This window comes from Elephas maximus, chromosome 9 (genome assembly GCF_024166365.1).
Source record: "Elephas maximus indicus isolate mEleMax1 chromosome 9, mEleMax1 primary haplotype, whole genome shotgun sequence".
NCBI lineage: Eukaryota > Metazoa > Chordata > Mammalia > Proboscidea > Elephantidae > Elephas > Elephas maximus.
Window position 1 is genome coordinate 47,694,594 of NC_064827.1, and position 13,631 is coordinate 47,708,224.

The following is a 13,631-nucleotide window of genomic DNA, read 5'->3' on the forward strand; positions in this document are numbered from 1 at the left end:
TTTTCCACCTTTGACAAGGTGCAGTTACCACTTTTCTATCACTCTCTAGTGGAAAATATTTGAGCTTCCTTCTCTGACAGGTTTCTGCCTTACACAGGTTCTGGCTTTTGCAGGTTCTCCTGTATAGGCCAAGCATTACGCTATAGGATGGCTATGAGTCAGAGCCAACTTGATGGCACCTAACAACAACAATGCTAAGCTCCAAAAATACAGAGGTGAGTAAAACAGCCATGAAGCCTTCTCTCATGGACTCACAGTCTGGTAGGGAAGACAGACAACGAAGAGTAATTAAAAGCCTAATAACTGTCTCCAAGGGGGAGGAACAGGGCCCTCTGAGAGTGGGAACCCATCTGAGAATCAAGCAAGGTCTCCCAGAAAAAGTGATATTTCAGCTAAAATCTGAAGGTTAAGTGGGATTTGATTGGACAAAAAGGGAGGGAAGAACAGCATGGAGCCTGGAGTCAAAAATGTGGTGTGTTAATGAAACAGCAGTCGCCAGGGGCACAGGCAGGAGGAGGAAGGACTGTACAAGGTTTGACTGAGGAGGGAGGCAGGAGTCTTGAAAGGCATGCCAAGGAGTTTGGACTTGATCCTCAGGGCCCTTGAGAATTGAGTTCACAGAGTCCTCATACCCTTCATTTTAATGTCTTAGTGGTTTCCACATTTGCCCTCTGACTGGCTAAAGAGTGAGTGCCAGAGGAGCTGAGAGTGACCAGGCAAGCTGAGGGCAGCATGGAGCTTCAGAGAAGACAAGATAGGCTGGGACAGCAGCCAGAGTGGAGGTGAGACGGCACCAGGGACAGCTCTCAGTGGCTCCTGGGACTCAAGGGCAGAGATGATTCACTCATTCATTTATTCTACAAATATCTATTGAGCATCTACTACTATGTTCTGGACACTGTTCTGGGCACTGGGGGATAGATACATCAACAAACTAAACAGACAAAATTTCCTGCCCTCTGAAGGTTACTTTCTAGTAGATGGAGACAGACAATAAACATAACCAAAAAAAAACCAAACCCAGTGCCGTCGAGTCGATTCCGACGCATACACAATTATATTAGAAGGTGACAAGTGTATGGAAAAAATAGAGCAAGGATGGGAGATGATGAGCAGTGCGAGTGGAAGGAGTCAGTTTTAACCTTAAATAAGATGGTGTCAGAGAAGTCTTTACAGAAAGAGTGACATCTGGGCTTGAAGAAGGTAGAGGAAGAAGTCAAGAACATTCATACAGGAAGAGTTTTCCAGGCAGAAGGAGCAGCAGGTGCAAAGGTCCTGAGATGGGGAAATTGCCTGATGTTTTGAAGACACCGTGAGGTGGTTAGGGTGGGAGAGTAGGAGTGGATGGTTTCATATGGCTGTGGGGCTGGATCAGAGTATAGGGCCTTGGGGGTCATTGTAAAGACTTGGTTTTTACTCTGGGCAGGATGAGGAGACCCTGGGGAATTTTGAGCAGCGAGGTGACATGATCTAACTTATATTTTAACAGAATCCCTCTGGATGCTGGGGTGATATTAGATTGTTGGGGTAAGGATGGTGGCAGGGAGAGCAGTTAGGAAGCTATTGCAGTATTTCAGAGGAGATTAAAGTTGGAAAAGTGTGCTCAGCATATAAAGGCTTAACAAGACCAGCAAAGGAGCAACGAAGGCCCTGACTAGGGGCCAAGAAAAGTCCGGAATAGAGAGGAATAGAAAGCCCACATTCCTGGTTCCTGGAGGAGAAGCTGGGCACCTATAGGAGTCTAGGATGCCCAAAGGGAAAGATGAGCACAGAGGCAACAAGGCCCTTAGAACTAAGACTCCCACCTTATCCTGCCTTCTAAATCTCAGCATTTTCTTGCCTCTTCTTCCGTGACTCCTAACCATTGCATGGATCTCCTGCCTTGAGTCTCTCTTCTTCTAATCCCTCCTCCCTGCTGCCCCAGTATGCTCTTCCTGAATGCGTCTTCTTGGACACTGCCACTTCCTTGTACTAAGACCTTCAGTGACTCCCCTGGTCTGCAAGGTAAAGTCTGACCTCCTCATTTGGTCTTCAGTTCCCCCATGATCATGTACCACCCTTCTCTCCCAGCCTCATCCCTCACTATTTTCCATCATATACCCAATATTCCAGCTATATTCAACTCCCTGCCTTTTTCCAAATAGGCCTCAAGCTTTCCTTGCTTTTCCTTAGAATGTTAACCCCAGTTGATACACTTTGACCACCAAGATCATCCAGGGAGCCTTCCCAGGCCTTCTTCCCCTTCCCAAGCTAGAGGAGATCATACTGTCTTCAGAACTTGCACAGCCTTTGAGCCAGCTACCTTATTTCTGTCCAGGGCTTTGAATCAGTTCATTCTGGTTTGAGCTCTTCTGACAATTTGCATTTCTAACAAGTTCCCAACGATGCTAATGCTGCTGGTTAGGGACCAATTCTGAGAACCACTAGTAGAGCAGTGGTTCTCAAAATTCATTATACATAAGAATCACCTGGGGATCTTGTGAAAATGTAGATTCTGGCTAAGTATATCTGGGGTGGAAATGAAAATTCTCACCAGGGGTTTGAACTGAAACGAACCAGTTAGAAGCCTTGTTTTTATCAAGGGTCAGAGAAAGGGGCATGGAAAAGAAAAACCGAGTGAGTCTGCAGTCAGCACTCAAGGTCAAAGGGCAGAAACTGAAGTGTGTGTGAGTTCTGATGTGCCAGTCTAGGAAAGAGCAGGTGCCAAGTATCCCAGGCTAGCCTGAGACACATTTGTCCCATGATCCTGAGAGGCAGAATGTGAAGGGAGCCTCTAAGAACTATGGACCAAGCATGCCCCTAAGAAAATCACTCTCCCAGGAAGGGAAAGGAGAAGGAAGCCACTCCTAGTAAATACCTAGTATGCACCAGGTACTCTACTTACATTCTGTCTACTCCTCTCAGCCACACTGTGAGGTGGAAGTTATTATCTCTACCTTTCAGATGAGGAAAATGAAGCTCAAGGAGGTTAAGTTACTTGTCTGAAGTCATGTAACTAATAGTGGTGGGCCTGAGATTTGGGCCTAGGTCTCTCTGGTGATTTCAGGCCCTGCTCTAGGAAGGTTTTGTGGGATTTAAAAGCTAAGTAGACTCTGAACATGTAGAGGTAAGGATAATGGGACAGGGAATTAAATATTTCAAACAGAAGGAATAGAATAGCAGGAAAAAAAAAGTAATTATGGATCCCTGAACTTAAAAAAATAATTAGTTTGCTTTAAAAAATAGAGTATAACACCTCAATCTCCCCTTCCACAAGCCTCCAGGTCCACCCTGCTCCCACCCAGCTACCTTTTCTCTCTCTCTCTCTCTTCTCTTTTCTTCATTCCCCCTTCCCAGCCCCATACACCACCCTTCCTTCCTGTCAGCCCTCTCAGTGCTGCCACGGCTAGCGCATCCTCAACTCAGACCAACCACTGCACCGGGCTCACACTGTCCCTCCTTTCCGACCACTCGACTAGCTACTGAACAGAGGAAAGAGAGCCTGTACCACTCCCCATCTGACACCCCCACCTCTCTAGTGAAAGGCTGTAAATGCTCCATACTGCTGGACCGACACCAGGAAGCAGACAGCACCCACCCAGTCCACCCTCAGTTACCTCGCCAAACTAGTGTACAGCAAACAGGTCTTGCCCTACCTGCTGCTGCCTCACCCATCCTAACAAGGTGGTGAGAGCTATTGTGTCCTCAGAAAAGCAAGTAGCAGAGCACATGTGGCCTGCCCACCCTGACATACCAAAACAAATCAAAGAGGCAAGATTAAACAAATGAACACGCAATCAATAAATTAAAAAAAAAAAATGGCACCTTAATGTCTCAGAGACAGCAGACAATATCAAAATATATAAAAAAGCAGGAAAATATGGCTCCAGCAAGTGACCAAAATAAACAGATGACTTTCTGACAGAAGAAATGGCAGTGGAACTACCAGATATGGAATTCAAAATATGAATATTTAGGTCTTGCCAATAGATTAAGAAAGAGATCAAGGAAAACACAGACAAAACCAAGGAAAAAAATAGACAAAATCACGGAAAACATAGCCAATATCAAGAATAACACAGACAAAGCAATAGAAGAAGACAAGAAAATAATACAAGAACAAAACATCAAAATACGTGAAAAATTAGAAATCACACAAGAATAGCAACTAGAAATCCAAAACATAAGTAACAAAATTTCAGAAATGGACAACTCAATAGGAGGTTTTAGGACCAAATTTGAAACAATGGAAGACAGAATCAGCAAGATTGAAGACAAATCCATGGAGGCCACATTGAAGAAAAATCAGAGAAAAGAATGAAGAAAGCCTAAGAATTCTGTGGGACACAATCAAGAGCAAAAATTTACATGTGATCAAAGTCCCAGAACAGGGGGAGAAAATGGAAAACACAAAGAAGATTGTTGAAGATTTGCTGGCAGAAAACTTCCCAAGTATTAAGAAAGAAGAAAAGCTGACCACCCAAGAAGCTCAATGAACCACATATAGGATAGACCCCAAAAGAAAGCCACCAAGATATATCATAATCACACTTGACAAAACCAAAGACAAAGAAAGAATCCTGAGAACGGCTCGAGAAAAATGAAAAGTCACTTACGAAGGGGGAAACAATAAGACTAAACTCTGATTACTCAGCAGAAACTATGCAGGCAAGAAGGTAATGGTATGACATATATAAAACCTTGAAAAAAAAAAACTGCCAACCAAGAATAATATACCCTGCAAAACTCTCTCTCAAATATGATGGTGAAATTAGGGCATTTCCAAATAAACAGAAATTAAAGGATTTCATAAAAACCTAACCAAACTTAGAAGAAATATTAAAGGGAGTCCTTCAGCTAGAGAACCAACAACAACAGATAACAACTGGAGTCTAGGACACAGGACAGCATCAACCAGATACCAACTTAGGTAAAGAACTCTCAATAATAAAGCAAAGCTAAAAGGTAAAAGACTTAAAGCAGAGAAACAGAGATGTCAGTCTGCAAATGATGATTACGTCAAAGCAGTAAAAGGAGGAATAAACAGTATAGGTACAGAACTTTCAAATAGAGAGGAAGTCAAGGTGATATCAAGAAATAAAAGACTGTTCAAACTTAGGAAGATAAGAGTAAATTTCAAAGTAACACAACGAAAGCCAACAAACTTACTGATCAGAATAAAACAGAAGAAAAACATAGTGCCTCAGTAAACACAAAATCTATAAAAATGAAAGAAAGGAAAAGAAAATCCACAAACAAAAGGAATTCAGCACAGGACAGTAAGAGGAACAAAGAAAACCTCAGCACCAAAAAAAAGCACAACAGGACTCATCACTTAAAAGCTGGTGACTAGCCATCTAAGATACTCCACTGATTCCACTCTATCTGGAGCAAGGGGGAATGAAGAAAACCAAAGACACAAGGGAAAGATTAGTCCAAAGGACTAATGGACCACAACTACCATAGCCTCCAACAGAGTCTAGCACAACTAGATGGTGCCCAGCTACCACAACTGACTGTTCTGACAGGGATCACAAAAGAGGGTCCTGGACAGAGCTGGAGAAAAACGTAGAACAAAATTCTAACTCACAAAAAACAAAACAAAAAAAAAACAGATTTACTGGTCTGACAGAAACTAGAAAAACCCCAAGAGTATGGCCCCCAGACACCCTTTTAACTCAGTACTGAAGTCACTTCTGAGGTTTACCTTTCAGCCAAAGATTAGACAGGCCCATAAAACGGAACAAGACTAAATGGGCACACCAGCTCAGGTGCAAGGACGAGAAGGCAGGAGAGAACAGGAAAGCTGGTAACGGGGAACCCAAGGTTGAGAAGGGAGAGTGTTGACATGTCATGAAGTTGGCAAACAATGCCACAAAACAATATGTATATTATTTAATGAGAAATCAACTTGTTCTGTAAACCTTCATCTAAAGTGCAATAAAAGAAAAAAAATGACCCAGCAATATACTGTCTAAAAGAGATACACCTTAGATACAAAGACATAAATATATTAAAAATCAAAGGATGGAAAAAATATAACAAGCAAACAGTAACCAAAAAAAAAAAAAGGCAGGAGTGGCAATACTAATCTCAGGTAAAATAGACTTTAAGGCAAAATCAGCCATAAAAGCCAAGGAAGGACGTTATAGAACAATTAAAGGAACAATCCACCGAGAAGACATAACCTTAATAAATATCTATGCATCCAATGACAGGGTCCCAAAATACATAAAACAAACTCTAATCGTACTGAAAAGAGAAATAGACCATTCCACAATAATAGTAGGAGACTTCAACACACCACTGTCAATAATGGACAGAACATCTAGAAAGAAACTCAACAAAGATACAGAACATCTAAAGGCCAAAATCAAACCAACTTGACCTCACAGTTACATATAGAACACTACACTGAACAGCAGCAGCAAAGTATACATTCTTTTCCAACACACATGGAACATTCTCCAGAAAAGACTACACTTAAGGCCACAAAACTACCCTCAATAAAATCCAAAACATCTAGATAATACAAAGCATCTTCTCAAATCACAGTGCTATACGAGGAGAAATCAATAACATGAAGAGCAAGGCGGAAAAAATCAAATACATGGAAACTGAATAACTCCTTGCTTAACAACTGGGTAATAGAAGAAATCAAAGAGGGAACAAAAAATTATTAGAATCAAATGAGAATGAAAACACATCATACCAAAACCTTTGGGACACAACAAAGGCAGTGCTCAGAGGTCAGTTTATTGCAATAAAAACACATCAAAAAAGAAGAAAGGGATAAAACCAAAACATTAGCCCTACAACTGGAACAAATATAAAGAGAGCAATAAAAGAAGTCCATGGCTACCAGAAGAAAGGAAATAATAAAGATTAGAGCAGAAATACATGAAATAGAGAACAGGAAGGAAAAAAGAAATAGAATCAACAAGACCAAACGTTGGTCCTTTGAAAAGATCAACAAAATTCACAAACCATTAGCCAAACTGACAAAAGAAAAGCAAGAGAGAAAGGAAATAACTCAAATAAGAAATGAGATGGGGACATTGCAACAAACCCAACTGAAATAAAAAGAATCATAACAGAATACTAGGAAAAATTATACTCCAACAAATTTGAAAACATAGAGGAAACAAACAGATTTCTAGGAACACACCACCTACCTAAACTAACAAACTGAGACAGAAAATCTGAACAGATCCACGGTAAGAGACTGAAGAGGTAAAAAAAAAAAAAAAAAAGAAACTCCCAACAACAACAAAAAGCCCTGGCCCAGACAGCTTCACTGGGAATTCTACCAAACATTCAAAGAAGAGCTCACATCAGTACTACTCAAACTATTTCAGAACACAGAAAAGGGAGAAGTACTCCTGAATTCATTCAATGAAGCCAGCATAACCCTGATACCAAAGCCAGGCAAAGACACAATATAAAAAGAAAATTACAGACCAATATCTCTCATGAATATAGATGCAAAAATTCTCAACAAAATTCTAGCCAATAGAATTCAGCATCATATCAAAAAAATCATACACCATAACCAAGTGGGATTCATACCAGGTATGCAAGGATACTTCAACATTAGAAAATCAATCAATGTAACCCACCACATAAGTAGAACAAAAAAATCACATGGTTATCTCAATCGATACAGAAAAGGCATTTGATAAAGTCCAACATCCATTCCTGATAAAAACTCTCAATAAAATAGGAATAGAAGGGAAATTCCTCAACATAATAAAGGGCATCTATACAAAACCAACAGCCAACATCATTCTCAAAGGAGAGAGACTGAAAGCATTCCCCCTGAGAACAGGAACCAGACAACAATGCCCTTTATCACCACTCCTACTTAACATTGTGCCGGAAATACTAGCTAGAAGCAATAAGGCAAGAAAAAGAAATAAAGGGCATCCACATTGGAAAGGAAGATGTAAAATTATCCCTATTCATACATGATATGATCCTATACATAGAGAACCCCAAAGTTTCCACAGGAAAACTACTATAACTAATAAAAAGATTCAGGAGAGCAGCAGAATATATGATCAACATACAAAAATCAGTTGGATTCCTATACACCAACAAAGAGAACTTCAAAAAGGAAAACAATACCATTTATAATAGCCCCTAAAAAGATAAAACACTTAGGAATAAATCTAACCAGGGAGGTAAAAGACTTATACGAAGAATACTACAAAACACTATTGCAAGAAGCCAAAAGAGGCCTGCATAAATGGAAAAACATGCCATGTTCATAGATAGGAAGAATCAACATTGTGAAAATGTCAATCCTACTAAAAGTGATCTACTAATATAATGCAATCCAGACCCATATACCAACAGCATTCTTTATCAAGATGGAAAAACTAATCACCAACTTTATATGGAAAGGAAAGAGGCCCCAGAACTCAAATTTTAGTAAAAAGACCACACCTAATGGTCTGACTGTGACTGGAGGGGCCCCATAAGACATGGCCCCCGGACACTCTGTGAGCCAAAAACTAAAACCATTCCCAAAGCCAACTCTTCAGACAAAGATTAGACTGGACTGTAAGGCATAAAATGATACTTGTGAAGAGTGTGATTCTTAGCTCAAGTAGATACATGAAACTAAATGGGCAACTCCTATCTGGAGGTGAAAGGAGAAGGCAGAGAGGGACAGCAGCTGGTTGAATGGACATGGGAAATACAGGGTGGAAAGGAGGAGTGTGCTGTCACAATATAGGGAAAGCAACTAGGGTCACATAACAATGTGTGTATAAATTTTTGTATGAGAAACTAAGTTGAACTGTATACTTTCGATTAATGCATAATACGAAAAGAAAAGATACCGTATGATCTAGCAATCCCATTCCTAGGAATATACCTAGAGAAATAAGAGCCATCACACAAATAGACATACGCACACACATGTTCACTGCAGCATTATTCACAATAGCAAAAAGATGGAAACAACCTAAGTGTCCATCAACAGATGAATGGATAAACAAACTATGCTACCTACACACAATGGAATACTGCGCAACAATAAAGAACAATGATGAATCTGTGAAACATCTCACGACGTGGATGAATCTGGAGGGAACTTTGTGAGTGAAACAAAGTCAATCACAAAAGGACAAATACTGTATGAGACCACTCTTATAAAAACTCACGAAAAGGTTTACAGAAAGAAAGAAACAATCTTTGATAGTTACTAGGGAAGGGAGGGATCGGAAGAGAAAAACACTAGACAATAGATAATTGGTAACTTTGGTGAAGGGTAAGACAGTACACAATACTGGGGAAGTCAGTACAACTTGACCAAGGCAGAGCCATAGAATCTTCCTAGACACATCCAAACACTTTGAGGGACCAGGTTACTGGGGCTGTGGGCTGGGGACCATGCCCTCGGGGGACATTCAGATCAATTGGCATAAAGTAGTTCGTAAAGAAAATCTACATCCTACTTTGGTGAGTAGCATCTGGGGTCTTAAAAACTTGCAAACAGACATCTAAAATACGTCTATTGGTCCCATCACATTCAGAGTAAAGGAGAATATAGAAAACTAAAGACGCAAGCAAAACGTCAGTCCAAAAGACTAAAGGACCACATGAACCACAGCCTCCACCAGCCTGAGCACAGAAGAAATAGATGGTGCCCGGCTATCACCACTGACCATTCTGACACGGATCACAATAGGGGGCTCCAGACAGAGTGGGAGGAGAAAAATGTAGAACAAAATTCAAATTCACAAAAAAAGACCAGACTTACTGGTCTGGCAGAGACTAGAGGGACCTTCAAAACTATGGCCCCTGTATACCCGCTAACTCAGAACTGAAGCCACTCCCGAAGTCCACCTTTCACCCAAGGATTTAGACAGGCTTATAAAAAAAACTAATAACACACTTGAGGAACATGCTTCTTAGTTCAATCAAGCACAGGAGACCTAATGGGCAACAACTGCCCAAAAGCAAAGGTGAGAAGGCAGGAAGGGACAGGTATCCTGGACAAATGGAAATGGGGAACCTGGGGTGTAAAGGGAAAGGAGGAGAGTGCTGACACATTGCAGGGATTGCAAGCAATGTCACAAAACAATTCGTGTATAAATTTTTTTTAATGAGAAACTAATTTGCACTATAAACTTTCACCTAAAACAGATCACTTCCCTGTTGAGATTTGATATGTGATCGCCCCCATGATGGAATCTGCTATGAGCAGCCAATCAGTTGAAAGGGAGTTTCCTTGGGCATGTGGCCTGCATTGAATACAAGGGGATGTTCTGGCAAGGCTCAGAGGGTTTTTGCTCAGCCTGGATCCTGCAGCTGGTTCCTTGTTCATCTGTCCTCTGGATCTTGGGACTTGAGCTAGCAGCTTACCTAAGGCCGGCCAATCTTGGGATCCATCGATCTTCGTAGCTGTGAGCAAAAGCCCTGCTCTCTGACCTGCTGATGTTGGGTTTGCCAGCCCCTGTGGCTACATGAATCAGGACAAGCCTCTATCCTGACCCACGCACTTGGGGTGTTCCAGCCTCTACAACCTCGTGAGCCATTTCTTTGATATAAATCTCTCTCTCTCTATGTATATATCTTCGTATGCATTATTGGTTTTGCTTCTCTAGAGAACACAGTAAAAAGCAAATAAATGAACAATAGAGTATGTGCCAGCCAATAAATGAAGCTAAGCCTGCGGAGGTCAGTTGAGAACAGTTCGTGAAAAAAAAGAGCCTTGAATGCCAGGCCAAAGTGGGAGAGACAGAGGCAGGAGAGTCAAGGAGCAACCTCCTACCCTTGCACTCAGAAGGCATCCAAGCTGGTGGCCTCAGTGGAGAGACTAGAGGAGTATTCAACACCACAAAAGTAAATCGCTTCTCATGTCATATTTAACCAAGCAACTTTAGCTACCTTTTGGAGGGAAAAAAAAAATATTCCAGGCTTTGCCTGATGTGTCTACAAGGGCGTTTTGGAAACAGACAGGCTTGTGGATCAAAATATAATGCTCACCACTTAAACAGCTTTATTTCTCAACAGCTGCACTAAGTCTCTAAGCCTGCCAGCACAACGGAGGAGGTAAAAAGGCATCAATGTTCCTTGCAGAGGACAGACAACCCAGTCTGCAGGCACTTTGGGCTCCAGCTCAGACCCACAGAAGAAATGGAGCTCTATCACCAAAAGTGGCTTTAAAAGGGCCAAGGGAGCAGAGGAGCTTCTTAGATCCTGGACCCACTCTACCCTCTGACACCCAGAACCTGAAAGCAAAATTTTAAAGGCCTACTGGAGAAACTGAAGGTAAGGAGTCCTGGTGGCACAAATAGTTAAGCACTTGGCTGTTAACCAAAAAGTTAATGGTTTGAACCTACCCAGCAACTCCATGGGAGAAAGACCTGGCAATCTGCTTCCATAAAGATTACAGCCAAGAAAATCCCATGGGACAATTCTGGTCCTCACGTGGGGTTGCTGTGAGTCGAAATCAAGTCGATGGTACCTAACAATAACAACAGCAGGGACTGAGGGATGGATTTGAAAGGGTCTCAAATGCCCACTACTTTCAGCTCCTTATTGGGCTACTTGTTTTGCTCAGGGTATCTGCCATATGATGTAGCTCCCACTACGGGGCCTCACCATGCAGAAGCTGTTGGAAAGGCCACACTCCCACCCTGAGTCCATCCTCAATGCCCCACAGCCCTACCCACAAGGCTATATAGGTCTATCAACCTCTACCGAAGGTCGGAGAGAACAATGGGGAATTGAAACTGGATTCCAAGTATAATTCTTCCAAGAATCCAAGAAAAAGAAATACGAACCCTTCATAGGGGTCTTCTCAGGTTTCCTGTCTTGAAAAGCACTTTCCTTCCCCTTCTCTGAGAGAGAAACCCCTTTGTAGTCCTTCACCAGGTAAACCTTCACTCAATTAGGAAAAGCTCAATCCTGATCCATAGGGTTGGGACTTACCCAAAGTCAGGGAAATCCATAGTACATGATAGCCCTCTAGTAGTAAATTTCTCAAAGTCTAGTCTAGAATAACCATGTAGGGTCCCAGCAGAATAACATGAGGTGAGCTTGGGCATTCCAAAAACAGTCCTCTTCAAGGTGTCTCCACCAATATGAAATAAAAATGACTATTTGTTCTTCCCACAATTTTCCATTTGGCAGTGTTTGAAACACACACACACACAATCTTCCAAAGCTGAGAAATAATTCTTAGAGACAGTATAGAGTTCAGGGTATAAGAAGAAAAACATTTTTCTAAATCCATATAATCTGCACAGATTTCCCTGCCAACCTGGAGATCCATCTTACATTATTATGCAAAGCAGTATCCTCTTCCCCTTTTTGCTCAAACTATTGAGTTTCTGTCACTTAAAAATGAGAGTCCTGACCAGTACGCTGCACCTCCCAGTATTGGTTAAGAAGCTTTCAGCTGCAAACACATTACCTCACAAAACAGAGTGGCCTTCAAGGTGAGTTGATTCATGTGTTCAATGGTGACATCAAAATTCTTCCAAGATCCCCACTCTGCCTAGAACCAAGATGGCCATGTGATTTCAGACATAATATACGTATGAATTCATCCATATAATGGCAACCCAAAGAAGAAGAATCATCTCTTACTATGTCTCTTTCTCATGGATAAGGCAAGGAAACCTTCACCAGAAGTCCCCTGCAGGTATCTCCTAAGTTTCATTGGCCAAAATTAGATCTCATGCCTTTCCTCAACCAACCCCTGGAGAGCGAAATGGAATTTTGCTTAGACTAATCAGGCTCACCTCTGGAGTTGGGAGTGGGGTCAGAGTCCTCCAGAGGCAGATGACAGTGGCTGTGTATGATGAGGCTACCTCAACCACATTAGGGTTCTGTTGAGTAGGGAACAAAAGGGGAAAGGACATTGACCAGGCAGCCAATGACGTGCACTGCACTACATCCAATGGCTGCTCTTGCTGAAGCTTTCCTTAAACTTGTTGTTGTTAGCTGCCCTAACAACTGACTTGTGGTGTCTTTACGTACAACAGAACAAAATGTTACTTGGTATTGCATCATCCTCACAATCACCTCACAATTAGAGTCCATCGTTGCAGCTATTGTACCAATCCATCTCACCAAGGGCCTCCCATGCCCTCACTGGCCCTCTACTTCACCAAACATGTTGAACTCCTTGAGCAGTTGATCCCTGCTGATGACAAAGCAAGTGAGTCAGAAAATGTTCCTGTCCCTGTCTGCCTTCTCATTCTTGCTCCTGAACTGGTGTATCCATTTAGTCTCATTTTGTTTTACGACCTGTCTAATTTTTGGCAGAGTACCATCTAGTTGTGCTGGACTTAGTCTGGTGGAGGCAGTGGTAGTTGTGGTCCATTAATCCTTTAGACTAATCTTTCCCTTGAATCTTTGCTCCAAATTGGGTGGGACCAGTGGAGTAACTTAGATGGCCACTCACAAACTTTTAAGACCCCAGACACTACTCACCAAAGTAGAATGTAGAACATTTTCTTTATAAACTGTTATGCCAATTGAGCTAGATGTCCACCAAGACCATGGTCCCCAGCCCCCAGCCCGGTAATTTCATCCCTCAGGGAATCTGGATGTGTCTATGAATCTTCCATGACCTTGCCTTGGTCAAGTTGTGCTGACTTCCCCAGTATTGTGTACTGTCTTACCCTTCA

The 13,631-nt window shown here is 41.9% G+C and overlaps 1 long non-coding RNA gene across 4 annotated transcripts in view; it reads left to right on the plus strand.

Annotated features, from left to right (window-relative positions):
• The window catches only part of LOC126083334 (uncharacterized), a 42,939-nt gene that overhangs the window by 7,271 nt on the left and 22,037 nt on the right, over window positions 1-13,631 (plus strand). For all 4 annotated transcript variants that reach the window (XR_007518779.1, XR_007518781.1, XR_007518782.1 and 1 more), the window contains exons 2-3: window positions 114-215; window positions 11,005-11,262. This is a non-coding gene — a long non-coding RNA (uncharacterized LOC126083334). The remainder of the gene's footprint in view (window positions 1-113; window positions 216-11,004; window positions 11,263-13,631) is intronic.